The sequence below is a fragment of the Heterodontus francisci genome, chromosome 23 (assembly GCF_036365525.1).
Source record: "Heterodontus francisci isolate sHetFra1 chromosome 23, sHetFra1.hap1, whole genome shotgun sequence".
NCBI classification, from domain to species: Eukaryota; Metazoa; Chordata; class Chondrichthyes; order Heterodontiformes; family Heterodontidae; genus Heterodontus; species Heterodontus francisci.
Window position 1 is genome coordinate 43,556,631 of NC_090393.1, and position 14,721 is coordinate 43,571,351.

Consider the following 14,721-nt stretch of genomic DNA (forward strand, 5'->3'; position numbering starts at 1 on the left):
CTTGAAGGTAGATATTAGATTAAAAGCTCGGAAACCTGAAATTCAGAGACTAGTGGCCAGACAGCTGAAGGTTGAAGTGAAAGAGCCAGAGGAACAAAGTAGAATCGGAAGAAGACAAGGTAACACTGACACAGATTCAGTTGGACAGGAAGAAGTTGGAGCGAGAATTCGGAGAGAGGAAAAGGAAAGGGTATTTCGAAGGGTGCAAGCAGTGTGGTAGGAGAGAGAAAGAGAAGGAAAAAAAGGGCATTTGAAAGGGAGCAAGCAGAGCTGCAGGAGAGAGAAAGGGCAAGGGAAGGAGAAAAAGAAAGAAGAAAAAGACAATACCAGCTTAAAAGGCCAAAACTAAAAAAAAAAGGTGGCCTTGACTCCAAGGAAAATTCTGGTGAGCAAGAATCTGACTCTTACCCAGCACCCAGTGGGGAGCTGTTAAAATCTGTGCAAGCCCTCCTGAAGTTTGAGGAAAGGGATGTAGAGACATTTTTCATTTCTTTTGAAAAGCTAGCTAAACAGGTGAGGTGGCCAAAAAAGAAAACTGGACACTGCTCTTGCAAAACAAGTTGATAGGCAGAACTCTTGAAGTTTATGCTATGATTTCTGAGGAGGCTTCTGCATATTTTGAGAAGGCAAAAAAAGGCTCTTGTTGCTGCTTATGAGTTGGTCTGTGAAGCTTACAGGCAGAAATTGCAGAACCTCTGGAAACAGCCTGGGCAGACTTGTATTGTATTTGAAAGGGTAAAGCAAATTAACTTTGATCATTGGATATGGGCACTAAGGTAGAGGCCACGTATGAGACCCTTAGGGAAATAATTCTCCTGGAGCAATTTAAGAATTCATTCCCTCCATTAGGAATAAACCATGTAGAGAACCAGAAGGTTTCAACAGCCAGACAGGCAGCAGAGATGGCTGACGATTACAAGTTTGTCCACAATTCCAAACCCTTTTTCTGTCACCCCCACAAACCTGAGAAGGATAGAAGGTGGGAGGGTGAAAGGAAGACAAGTAGGCAGGGACAAGAAGGGACAGCTGGGAACTTAGTGAGATATCCTCCTCAGGCCAGAAAGGAAAGTGCTGAGGGTGGAAGTGAGGTCCGGAGGCCTCAGTGTTTCCATTGCCACAAGGTGGGACACCTTCGTGTGGATTGATGCAAGTTACGGGGTAAACCCATGGGACATATTGGGGTACACAAAGTGTTATGATCGATGCTGGAGGAGTGCACTGTCTTTCTCTAGTTTCACTTCTCCACGGGTCACAACATACATTTAAATGGTTTATTGATTTACCAGTTACTGATATGGCCAATTATACACTTTATCTATTTTAGTTTCAGAATAAAATCCACCAACCAGGTTTCTTTAATAAACAACAAAAATATTAATTTATTTTAAAACAAGACATGTTCAATGCTTATTAACATACACATTGAAATATGAAAGTTCCCTTCTAAATTAACCCAACACACACGCACACACACACACACACACAGACACAGACACACACACACACACACCCTCTCTCTCTCTCTCTACTGGTTAAAGAAAAACCAAAGACGTTTTCTCTGCAGAGATCTCTTTACAAAAAACACAAAAAAATACTTTGGACAAATATTTGTTAATTCTTGAAGAAAAAAGTATAAGATATGGGATGTTCGCCGCTGGCCCTTTGGTCTGGCATCCAGATACTCATAGACAGCTATCACTGGGATCTTTTTGGAGCAGTTCTCTTCAGAAGACGTCGAGGATTAGTCTGGTAGGCTTTTCAGGAGAAATACGGCATCAGTTTCTCTATTTCTCACACTAGATTCTCAGGGTTTCTAAAAGAGGTGGGAAAGGATGTGCTGGTGACTCAAAACCATATCCAAAAACAAAACCAACTCTTGACCACCATAAATCTTGACACGTCACTTCTCTAAACAACTCACATAGTCATCAAGGCTCCTGCTCTTTACTTAGCTCAAGACATGTGACTTGCAGAAAGGGTTTGTTTTTCCCAAGCCCCAAGTCCTTCCAGTGACCTTTTTTAAAAATAAAGTCCAGCATTTATGCAATTTCTTCAGTCTTTCAAATGAATCAATTTCCACAATTTTTAAACACGAGTCCTCAATAACAAAGGCCAATGCAGAGAAAGGGGTCCTGACCAAGAGTACGATAGATCAAGAACATAAGAACATAAGAACTAGGAGCAGGAGTAGGCAATTCAGCCCTTCGAGCCTGCTCCGCCATTCAATACGATCATGGCTGATCTCATCTCGGCCTCAACTCTGCAAGCTGTTGCTCTGACTGCAGCTGTAAGGCCAAGCACAAAAACTGCTGAGAGTGCAGGGGATGTGAACAAGATACCTGAGAGCTATTGGGAATTATTGTCAAAAGGAAAAGTAACTCCTTATTCCTCAATTGAGGCAGGTAAACCTATAGTTTTACTTGGGGATACAGGAGCAATCCAAACTCTTTTGTTGAGGAAAGGCATGAGTTTGACTTTTCCACCAGAGAGCACATTGAATTCCAAGGCTTTAGTGAACGGTATCGGCGGGGCGTATATACTCGTACCGTTGTATTGGGTGCACCCGGCGTGTGATCTAGTGTCTGGAACCGTAACAGCTAAAGTCTTCAGCCTACTGCCCACAGACACAAAGGGCTTTAGAATGGTACCATCAGACCCTCAAAATGATGGTCAGGGCATATTGTCATGAATATCCCCATGATTGGGTCAAAGGGCTGGAATTTCTTTTGTTTTCCACCAGGGATTCACCTAATGAGTCTACCGTTTTTAGTCCTTTTGAATTAGTTTATGGACATGAAGTAAGAGGTCCTTTGAAACTAATCAAAGGTTTTTAGAACAGGGGGAAGAACCTTCCATGTTAGATTATGTATCCATTTTCCAGGAGCGGCTCACAAGAGCCTGCAAAATGGCTTCGGATCACCTCAAAGCTTCCCAAACAACCACGAAGAAATGGTCAGCCAAGCTTGCCAAGACCCGAACATTTCAACCAGGGGATAATGTATTACTGCCTTTACAGGGTGAACCGCTAAAGCATGGTTCAGTGGTCTATATAGAGTAGTCAAAAGGATTGGTAAAGTAAATTATTTGATTGACACCCCAGATTGCTGGAAAAAGAATCGGCTTTGTCACATCAATATGTTGAAACAATATCACCGCTGGGAGGAGGATAAACAAGCGCAGGTATATCAGGTAGTAAGGACAGTGAAAAGGGAAAAGGATAGTGAGGATGAGGCAGAAGGAGGCCTAGACAATTCCCAAATTGAACCTCCTAATATCCAGTTAGCTAACATTGAATTATTAGGGAGATTAGACACTGTGCTGTCATATTTTGATGCAGAACAATGAGGAGACCTAACAAGGCTACTCACAGCATTTAGATTTTTTAGATTAGATTAGATTAGAGATACAGCACTGAAACAGGCCCTTCGGCCCACCGAGTCTGTGCCGAACATCAACCACCCATTTATACTAATCCTACACTAATCCCATATTCCTACCAAACATCCCCACCTGTCCCTATATTTCCCTACCACCTACCTATACTAGTGACAATTTATAATGGCCAATTTACCTATCAACCTGCAAGTCTTTTGGCTTGTGGGAGGAAACCGGAGCACCCGGAGAAAACCCACGCAGACACAGGGAGAACTTGCAAACTCCACACAGGCAGTACCCAGAATCGAACCCGGGTCCCTGGAGCTGTGAGGCTGCAGTGCTAACCACTGCGCCACTGTGCCTGTAGGGGCAAACCAGGATGTACAACCTTAACCATACATGATGTGAATGTAGGAGAATCTTCTATAAAACAGCATCCTTATCACTTAGGTCCAGAGAAACAGACCCAGGTGAAATCAGAAAATCCAGTACATGCTGGAAAACCACCTAATTGACCCCAGTCAAAGCAGCTGGAGTTCCCCAGTCATGTTAGTGCCAAAACCTGGTGTTTCAACTAGATTTTGCATAGGCTACAGAAAGGTTAATGCAGTAACAAAGGCAGACTCCTGCCCAATTCCTCGCTTGGAAGACTGTATTGACAGTTAGCAGTGCCACGTTTATTCCCAAAATAGATTTGTTAAGGAGATACTGGCAGGTTCCTTTAACACCCTGAGCTAGAGAAATATTGACCTTTGTCACACCAGACATTTTTTTCTAATGCCAAATGATATCATTCGGACAAAAAATGCCCCAGCGCTTTTTCAGAAACTAATGAATCAAGTGGTATCCATTGTTCCTATCTGTGTGGTTTACCTTGATGATGTACTGGTATACAATGACACTTGGAAGGACCATTTGGAACAACTAGAAACTCTGTTTAGAAAATTACAATCGGCTGATTTGGTGATAAACCTTTCCAAAAATGAATTTGCAAAAGCACGGGTAGCCTACCTGAGGCATATAGTAGAGCAAGGACAAGTTTTGCCAAGAACAGCAAAAGTACAAGCATTGGTGGAGTTCCATGCCTCTAAGACGAAATGAGAAATCATGAGGTTTTTGGGGATGTGTGGTATCTATTGCAAGTTTATACCAAATTGCAGCACTATAGAGTCATAGAGAGATACAGCGCCGAAACAGGCCCTTCGGCCCACCGAGTCCGTGCCGACCATCAACCACCCATTTATACTAATCCTATATTAATCCCATTTTTCCCTCTCACATCCCCACCTTCCCTCAATTCTCCTACCACCTACCTACACTAGGGGCAATCTTTTACAATGGCCAATTTACCTATCGACCCGCAAGTCTTTGGCATGTGGGAGAAAACCGAAGCACCCGGAGGAAACCCACGCAGTCACAAGGAGAACTTGCAAATTCCGCACAGGCAGTACCCAGAACCGAACCCAGATCGTTGGAGCTGTGAGGCTGTGGCGCTAGCCGCTGTGCCGCCCTATAGCTGCTCCAGTGACGGATTTGCTACAAAAGAAGGCCAAGGTAGTGTAGTCAGGGGAGTGCCAAGCAACTTTTGAAAGACTGAAATCAATTTTGATCAATGAACCAGTGTTGACTGCCCCAAATTTCACTAAGCCCTTCAAGGTAGCAATTGATGCTAGTGACCTGGTGGAGTCCTGTTACAAGATGAATCGGACACAGAAAAGTCAGTGGGATACTTTTCCAAAAAGCTAAATCAACCCCAATAGAGATACTCGACAGTGGTAAAAGAAACCCTGGGCTTACAACTAGTTCTTAAACATTTTGAAGTATACGTCTGCCATGGCTACAGGGAGACACTGGTCTATACTGATCATAACCCCCTAGCTTCTGTGGGAAAATTCAAAAACCAAAATGCCAGACTATTTCAATGGAGTTTACTATTGCAGCCCTGTCACTTAAAGATTATTCACATTGCAAGGAAAAACAATGTAATTGCTGATGCTTTGTCTAGAATTTAACTTTGCTTTTAGTTATCTGAGTACAAAGATGGTACAGGGCATAACTGTATTAGTTACAGCTAAAGAGTGAATGAGAATGTGTGTAAATGTGTTTTAATTTTGTTTTTATATTTGTTGTTTTTTGGCCACTTTATAATGAAACACATTTTAAAATGGTGTTTCATAGCTCCAAGGGTGGAGGTGTCATGAAGATGCTTCCATTATTAATATTTTTTGAGGACTCGTGTTTAAAAGATTGTGAAAATTGGTTCATTTGAAAGACTGAGGAGATGCCTGGATTTATTTTTTTAAAAAGGATACTGGAAGGCCACTTTGGATTTTTTAAAAAAACACTGGAAGAGACAATGAAGTTCTAAATAAACATAAGGAGACTTGCTGGCTGTTGGAGATGTTTACAGAGAGGTACACGTCTAGGTTTACAGTTATCAGGAGTTTTGGCATTCTGATTTGAGCGTAGACTGTTTGAATGCTCAGTTGGTGTGTAGCCTGCTAAGAGAGAAGCCACCTAACTCATCCTTTTCCACCTGTTTTGAAAAATCCTCTGAGAATCCAGTGTGCTAGCTGAAACCACTGATTAGTAATTCTCCAGAAAAGCTTGCAAGACTACTTCCCAATGTTCCTGAACGGAACTGCTCCAGAAAGATCCCAGTGACAGCCATCTACGTGACCTGGACACCAGAGCAACGGCCATCTGGAACCTTCTATATCTTATCCTTTTTCTTCAAGAATTAACAATAACTTGACCGAAGTATATTTTTAAAAGTTGATCTCTGCAGAGTCCTTTTTTTCATTTTTCATTTTGTCTTTTCTTTAACCGGTGTGTGCATGTGTGTATGTACATGTATATTAGGTTATTTTTGAACGGTAGATATTTATACTTTCATATTTCAAACTGTGTGTTAATAAGCTTTTCATCTTTATTGAGGAAATCTTGTTTTATAATAAATCAACAGTTTTGTTCTTTATTAAAGAAACCTGGTTGGTGGATTTTTATTCTGAAACTAATAAAGTATATAATTGGTCGTATCGGTAACTGGGTTAAACATTTAAATATATGTTGTGACCAGTGGAGTAGTGGAACTAGAGAAAGACAGTGCATTCCTCCACCCTCGGCTGTAATATTTCTCCTTGATAATATAGCTTTGATGAAAGTGAGGGAATAGGTTTTACACAGAGGGTGATAAATTTCATATTAATGGTATAGTATTTCTAATAAATTTGTAATAAAATGAAAGTTTTTCTCATTTCAGGCACCCATTGCAGGCTTTAAGCATTCACAGTGAGGTATAGTGCAGTTAAATGCAGCATAAAGCTTGATCTAGACTGCCTAACAAATGTGCCTCATTCAGAAGAGCATACCTACCCTAATGTATACTTTTTCATCCTGTAGCCTTTTGAGTGAGATTACCAATTTAATGGCATTTAGGAGCTGTTTTATATTGTGAAGCACCTTGGGATCTTTTTCATGAAAGAATAGAATGATCCACACAGAAGAGGCCATTTGGCCCATCGTGCCCTTGCCTACTCTTTGGTAGAGCTATCCAATTAATCCCACTCTCCTGCTCTAATTTTCTTTTTTCTCTTCGAGTATTTATTGAGTGTTTTTGTGTGCTTCTATTGAATCTGCTTTCACCACTCTTTCAAGCAGTGCATTCCACATCACAACTGTTTCCCAATATCTGCTCTGGTTCATTTGCCAGTCACCTTAAATCTGTGTCCTCTGGTCACCAACAGTTCTGCAGCTGGAAACAATTGCTCCTTATTTACTGTATCAAAATTATTCAACACCTATCAAATCTCCCATTAACCTTCTCTGCTGTAAGGAGAACAATCACAGCTTCTTCAGTCCTTCCACATATCTGCAATCCCTCATCACTCGTACGATTCTAGTAAATCTCTTCTGCACCCTCTCCAAGCCCTTGACATCTTTCCTAAAGTGTGATGCCCAGAGTTGAACACATTACTCCAGCTGAAACCTCGCCAGTATTTCATAGGGGTTTAGCATAACTTCCTTGCTTTTGTACTCTGTCTCCATTTATAAAGCCAAAGATCCCAAATGCCTTTTTGGCAGCATTCTCTACTTGTCCAGCCACCTTCAAAGATTTGTTTATATACACCATCCAGGTCTCTCAGTTCCTGGTCCCCTTTAAAATTGTACCACTTAGTTTATATTGCCACTCCTCATTCTTCCTACAAAAATGTATCACTTCACACTTCTCTCTCTGTTAAATTGTCATCTGCCATGTATCTAGCCATTTCACCACTCTGCCTATGTCCTTCCTGAAGTCCAATATTAGCCTCCCTCATTGCTTACTACATTTCTGAGTTTTGTATCATCTGCAATTATGTCCTATATAACCAAGTCCAGGTTATTAATATATATCAAAAAGAGCAGTGGTCCTAAGACTGACCCCTGGAGAACAGCACTGTATATTTCCTTTCAGCTGAAAAATAACAGTTCACCATTTTGCTCTGCTCTCTGTCCAGTAGCCAATTTCCATAGATGCTGCTGCGATCCCTTTAATCCCATGGCCTGTAATTTTACTAATAACTTTACTCTGTAGTACTTTGTCAAAGGCCTTTCGAAAGTCTATTATCAACCACACTAACTTCATCAACTCTCTCCGTTACTTCATCAAAGAACTTAGTCAAGTTAGTCAAATATGATTTGCCTTTAATCTGTGTTGACTTTCATGTATTAGCCCATATTTTTCCAAATGCTAATTAATTTTCTCCCAGGTTATTGTCTCAAAGTTTCCTCACCACTGTGTTAGGCTGATTGACCTGTAGTTGCCGGATTTATCCGTCTCCCCTTTTATGAACAGGAGTGTAATATTTGCAATCCTCCAGTCCTCCAGCACCAAAGCCAAAGAGGGATTGGAAGTTTACGGCCAGAGCCTCCACAATTTCCACCCTTACTTCCCTCAGTAACCAAGGATGCATCCCATCTGGACCAGATGACTTTTCTCATTTGAGTACTACCAACCTTTTAAGTACCTCCTTTTAATCTATTTTTGTCCTATCCAATATCGCTACCTTCTCTTTTGCTGCTACATTATCAGCATCCCCTTCTCTAGTGAAGACAGATGCAAAGTACTCATTTGGTACCTCAGCCATGCCTTCTGCTTCCACAAGAAGATCTCCTTTTTGGTTCTAATTGATCCCACCTTTCCTTTGACTCCTCTTTTGCTGTTTATGTGTTTATAAAAGACTTTTGGGTTCCCTTTTATGTTAGCCTTCATCTATTTTCATACGCTTTATTTTCCCCTCTTATTCCCTTTTTTAGATTTCCTCTGTATTTTCTTTATTCAGCTTGGTTCTCTTGAATATTATCAACAATACAATTGTCATAAGCCTTTTTCTGTTGCATTTTAATCTCTATATCTTTAATCATGCAAGGAGCCGTAGCTTTGGGTACTTTTCCTTACCCCTCTCATAGGAATGTGTCTACTCTGTACCCAAACTATCACTTCTTTGAAGGCCTCCCATTGTTCAATTACTGTTTTGTCTTCCAATTTTTTATTCCAATCCATCTGTGCCAAATCCCTTTTCAACTCATTGAAGTTAGCCCTCCTCCAGTTAAGGATTTTTACACCACATTGTATCTTGTCTTATTCCATAACTATTGTAAACCTGATGGTATAATGATCACTGTTCTCCCATTGCTTTACCACTGAAATACCCTCCACTTGCCCTGTTTCATTTCCCAGAAATAGATCCATTCCTGCTTCCTTTCTCATTGGGCTGGAAACACTGATCAAGAAAGTTCTTGCACACATTTCAGGATTTCCTCCCTCACTTTGTCCTTTACCCTTTAACTGTCCCAGTCTATAGTAGGATAATTGAAGATCCCATCTGTAGTTCTTACAACTTTCTGTAATTTTCCTGCAAATATGCTCCTCTATCTCCTTCCCACTATTTGGCCTATAGTATATACCCAGTAGCGTAATAGCACCTCCATTGTTACTTAATTCTAACCAAATAGACTCTGTCATCATCTCTACATAATCCCTCTCTTCTGTTATAATAGTTTCTTTGATCAACACTGCCAATCCCCTTTTTTTCTTCCTTATTTTAGTTTTCATGAATACCTTTATCCAGGAATATTAAAGTTTCCAATTCTCACCACCTTTGAGCCAGATCTGTGTTAATACACTATATCATTTACTCATGTAGCGACTTGCGCCAGCAGGCCACCAACCTTATTTACCACGCTCCGTGCATTTACGTATGTGCACTTCAACCCCATCTTCGATGACTTTGCGTTTTCCCCTGGCTGATCACTCCTATTTCTGAACTACCCTTTACTTTAATACTATTTGCCCCGCTCAGTCCTCTGTGCATCTTGTTTTTCCTCTTGAATGTTTCATCCTGTTGCCCATCCCCTACCAAACTATTTGAAACCTCCCTCACAATACTAGTTGCCCTTCTTGTGTGGTCATTGGTCCCAGCTCTGTTGAGGTGCAACCTGTCCACTTTGAACAGGTTCTTCCTCTGGCCCAGAACTGGTCCCAATGCTCCAGGATTCTGAAGCCCCTCCCTCCTGCACCTTCTGGAACATGTGCTGTAGGAAATTTCAGCCTTCCATATACCCTCCAATGACTCCAACTGCTCTCAGCTCAGAAAACCTGAGCTTGGGTTCGAGCCGCTAGAGCTTCCTGCACACATGGGTTCCCAGGACTTGTGAAGCGCCCTGGTGCTCCTGCATGGCACAGGAATTGTAGGCAATGGGTCTGAGCTACTTAAAAAAAATTCTAGATCCAATTAATTGCTCTGATTTTTATTAATTTACTGGTGCCTCTTGGTTTAAAGCACTTTGTACCTCCTTCCTCCATTGCAACAAATTTCCACTCTGAAACCCTTATCTATTCCTTTGTTACTTGTAGGCTTGACTATTCCAACACACTGCTGGCTGGCCTCCCATGTTTTACCCTCCGTAGACTTGAGTTTATCCAAAACTGCTGGCTGTGCCCTAACTCGCATCAAGTCCCATTCACCCATCACGTCCGTGCTCGCAAACCTGCATTAGCTCCTGGTGAAGTAATGCCATGATTTTAAAATTCTCATCTTCATTTTCAAATCCCACCATGGCCTCGCCTCTCTCTCGCTTTGGAGCCTCCTCAAGTCCGAGAGTCCTCTGAATTGCTTGCGCTCTTTCAATTCTGGCCTCTTGAGCATACCAGATCGTATTTGCTGTGCTATTGGTGACTGTGCCTTCAGCTGCCAAAGGCCTAAGCTCTGGAATTCCCTCCCTAAACCTCTCTGCCTCTCTTTCCTCCTTTAAGACACTCCTTAAAACCTAGCTCTTCGACCAATCCTTTGGCCATCTGCATTAGTATCTCCTTCGGTGTCAAATTTTGTTTCATAATACTCCTATGAAGCATCTTAGGATGCTTTACTATATTAAAGGTGCTATATAAATAAGGACCTTTTACAATGTAAAGGTGGTATATAAATAAAAGTTGTTATTGAAAGGCCAAAATCTAATTCACTGCAACACTAATGTCTCAAAGTTCAGTTTTGTTTGAAGTACAATTCTGTTTACAGTTGCATGTATTTGTTACTGACTCAGCAAAGATGCTGTTGCTGGTAACTATATTTTAGTTCACTCAAGCTGTTAATTAGTAAAGCTGAAGTGCTTGTTTTTAAAAATGTGTTTTTTTGCCATGTTTCAAAGACAATAGCACAAAAACTGGATCGTAAAATGAAAAGCATGAAAGTACACATGGGACTTTGGGGAAAAAGATACATTAGCAGAGGGGTATGTAGCCAGCAAATACAGTTGTGTTCTCATCAACCAGGCATGGTGCCCACTACCCACAGTAAGCACATGACATTCAGTAACTGCTGCCAGACCAAAGAAGGAGAAAATTATGCAGGTGGCAATCATCAGTAAAGCCTGTCATACCACATATTGGGGGAGCAGAAAAGTCTTGGGTCAGTGTCACATCATTATCAGCAATAGAAGAATCCTGGCTTATATCTTACAGGATTTTTTGGAGCCAAATTAGACCCCAGTTCAGTGCATAGCCTTGGAGTCAGGTTGTTTAGTTTGAAGGTTAGCATAGCCTCTGATCCTTCAGAAAAATCTCCCAAATTGATTATAACATGATTTGCCGGATTAGCCATTATATGCATCTTTTTGTTTGCTTTTTAAAAATTTGATGTTTGAACAACTGCACCCAGAAAATTCGCATCATATTTTCAGTATCCTATCCACTCTCTCCCCAATCCTAGATATTTTATATTAATGTACTGTAATAATTCAAGTCTGTGACTCCATAAATGTACAATTTGAACAGGAAATTCTGGTGCAGTTCTGCAGCTATATAATGTTTTTAGTATTTGTTCAGTCATCTATGAAATATGCAAAAGTTTATAAAATACATACATTTTTAAGTCTACAGTTGTAAATTAATATTTTCTGCCAGTAATATTTTCTGCCCTGACGCCATTGCCGGGGATGGACAGTCTGCCCCCTCCACATCATCGAGGTGGGTGGTCCGCCCCGGCTATTTAAATGAGCTTCCGTGCTTAATATTGCGGTGGCTTTGAAGTGCGTCCCGCACATGCGGGCCACCATTGTTTGTGCCCGCCGCCGAAATCAGCCATAAATTTCAGCCCGTAATGTTATCATCATTGTTATTGTAATGTAAATTGTGTTGAAAGACATTTTATCATGATAATGAAAGTGGCTCTTCCATCTCTGCAAAAAAAAAAGTCTTTTTCTTCATGATAACTTAAATATTGAATAATGTTCTGACTTTGTGGCAATGGACATTCAAATTGTGAAGGAGCTTTCAACGGTCAATAAACCTGCCGACTTTGGCATGAGAAGAATGTGGCAGTTTCAGCATCAAAGTACTTATTGGTCTTTCTCTTGATTTTCATTTGCATATTGAGTTGCAAGTCCTTAACCAACAGCACCAATTCTTAGATACCTCCTGAGTAGAGAGGTGGGACAAAATTTGTACAAATCCTTCATACACAGCATGACTTTAAACTTGGATGGATCATTAAATTCATTGGGGGAGGGGTTTGCAGAGGGCAGAGAGGAAATGAAGAAATGAGACTGAATCAACCTAGAATGCCTTTGCACACCTACTAATATTCTCTCTCTGAATATGTAGCAGGTCTTGTGCCCCCAAATATTTCCTCCAAACAGTGCCTGTGGTGAGACCCACAGTAGCAAAGGTAAACATTGTAATTTAATGCAATAATAAAATCATTAAAAAAATTTTATACCAGTAATTCTGAGATGGTGTTCAATTATTGGCAGTCTAGTGATGAATTATGTGCCTAATAGCTCTTTATTTAAATCTATAGTGGCGTGGGGGTGGGGAGGTCTTTGTCCTTGGCAAGTAGTTGGTATGCAGCTGTGTTTCCTAGCAGTCTGTTGGTGATTGTGCATTTACTTTCCTTGATTTGATGACTTGCTTCTGTGTTCCTCAGTAGAGTCGGAAGATTAATTATTTTAGGTACGCATTCATATTCTCCACCGGCCATTCAGGAAACATGCCCATATTCCTGTATTTTTAGGGATACTTGAACATGCTGTCAAGATCCATCTTCAGTTTCATGAATATTTAATTCTAGGGTCTCCAAAACTGAAACCAAAACACAAAGTGGCTTCCCTTTATTGAACTTAAGATTTAAAAAAATACAATGGGAGGAAAAGTCTGTGCCTGCTTTTGGGATTACCAAGTTAATAACATTATTTAAAAAAAAATACTTTGGAAAATACTCCTCAATGCAATAAAATATGTTGATTTACAGAATAAAGGGGACAGAATATTGTTTAACTTAGTAGAAATCAAATTTGTTAAAGTTTGGTAATAGGCAGTTTATTTTGGCTCTTTAATTGTTCAGTTAACCTTGTGAGGTAATTGTTGAATCACTGTTTGCTAACTGTTCAATGGATCTAACTTGAACGAAATATTTTATTTTTACCGATGCGACGCATTTAATGCTGCTATTTAAGTACATATGTTTGAGGTAATTTGAGTGTCTCATTTGTATTTCTGCAATGCAGTTGATTAAAATGGTTACCTTTCAAGTATCACTAGGTAAATGTGGGTTGGCATCCTTCCATCCATGAAAGTTTGCTGCATGTACATCATCTATCAATTTCGGTGGGGTGTCTTCTCTTGGTTGACCTTTGCTGATGGCTGTAGAGGCCAATCCTTGAGAGGCAGGTTCTGTCACGAATGCTGCACGTGAAGCTGCCAAGTGACACTGAGAGTTGTTTTTTTGACATTAGCGCCTGATGCCAAGCTGCTGTAGCTACTGGTTGTTGTGGTAGTGCACACCAGTCCACAGGATGGTGTTGCCATTTCCCTCTTTCGCCAGCTTGTGATTCCCAGGTGTGATTGTTGACATTTCAGGCCTTCATGTCACACTTGCAAGCCTCCTTGAAGTGGAGCTTTGGGCGCTCCACTTGTCATCTAGCCCTGGCTACTTCACCATACGGAAGGTCTTTGGGTTTGCGATCGTCTTCCATCCTGTGGACGTAGCCGATCCACCAAGACTGCCCCTCTTGCATATTTGATTAGTGCCAATATACTTGGGAGCTCTGCCTTTGAGACAACTGCCACATTTGTGATTTTGTCCTGCCAGATGTACCTATAATGCGCCGCAGACAGTGAAAATGGAAATTATTGAGCTTCTTTTCCTGGTAGCTTAAAGTTGCCCATATTTCACAGCCATACAACAAGGTGCTGAGAACACAGGCCTTAAAAACCATCAGTTTGGTCCTAAGGGTCAACTTGTTGTTATCCCATGCACGTTTTGCCAGTCGGCCAAAGGTGTTAGCTGCTTTCCCTATGCATGTATCAAGCTCTGCATCTAGGGACAGATTTTCTGTCACCGTGGACCCAAGGTCGCAGAATTTGCTAACCACTTCCAGTGGCGTGTTATTTAGTGTGATCAGGGGTGGGGAATGCAACATCTTGCCCCATGACCACCGTTTTCTTGATGCTATAGTCAAGGAGAACTAGATACAAGCATGGGAGAGACACTCCATGAGTCTTTGTAGCAGAGTTTCTATGTGAGCGACTAGCGCAACATCATCAGCATAGAGGAGTTCTCTGATGAGGATGTGATGTGTTTTTGTCTTTGCTTTCAGCCTTGATAGATTGCAGAGCTTGCCATCTGACCTAGTGTGTAATCATCTGTAATAAAATGTTCCATTGCTTAAAAATTCAAAGTGTACAATCTGTCCCACATTATAAACACTTGCTATCTAAAAATTATGTTTTTCAAGAATCAACTCTTTATATATGTGATGTAGGCTAGGGTTTCCACTTGTGCACTCCCCAACCTGCGATTTTTCTGC

General features: G+C 40.9%; 1 protein-coding gene across 2 annotated transcripts in view; it reads left to right on the forward strand.

Annotated features, from left to right (window-relative positions):
- The window catches only part of fbxw8 (F-box and WD repeat domain containing 8), a 183,934-nt gene that overhangs the window by 49,479 nt on the left and 119,734 nt on the right, over positions 1–14,721 (forward strand). The window lies entirely within an intron of this gene.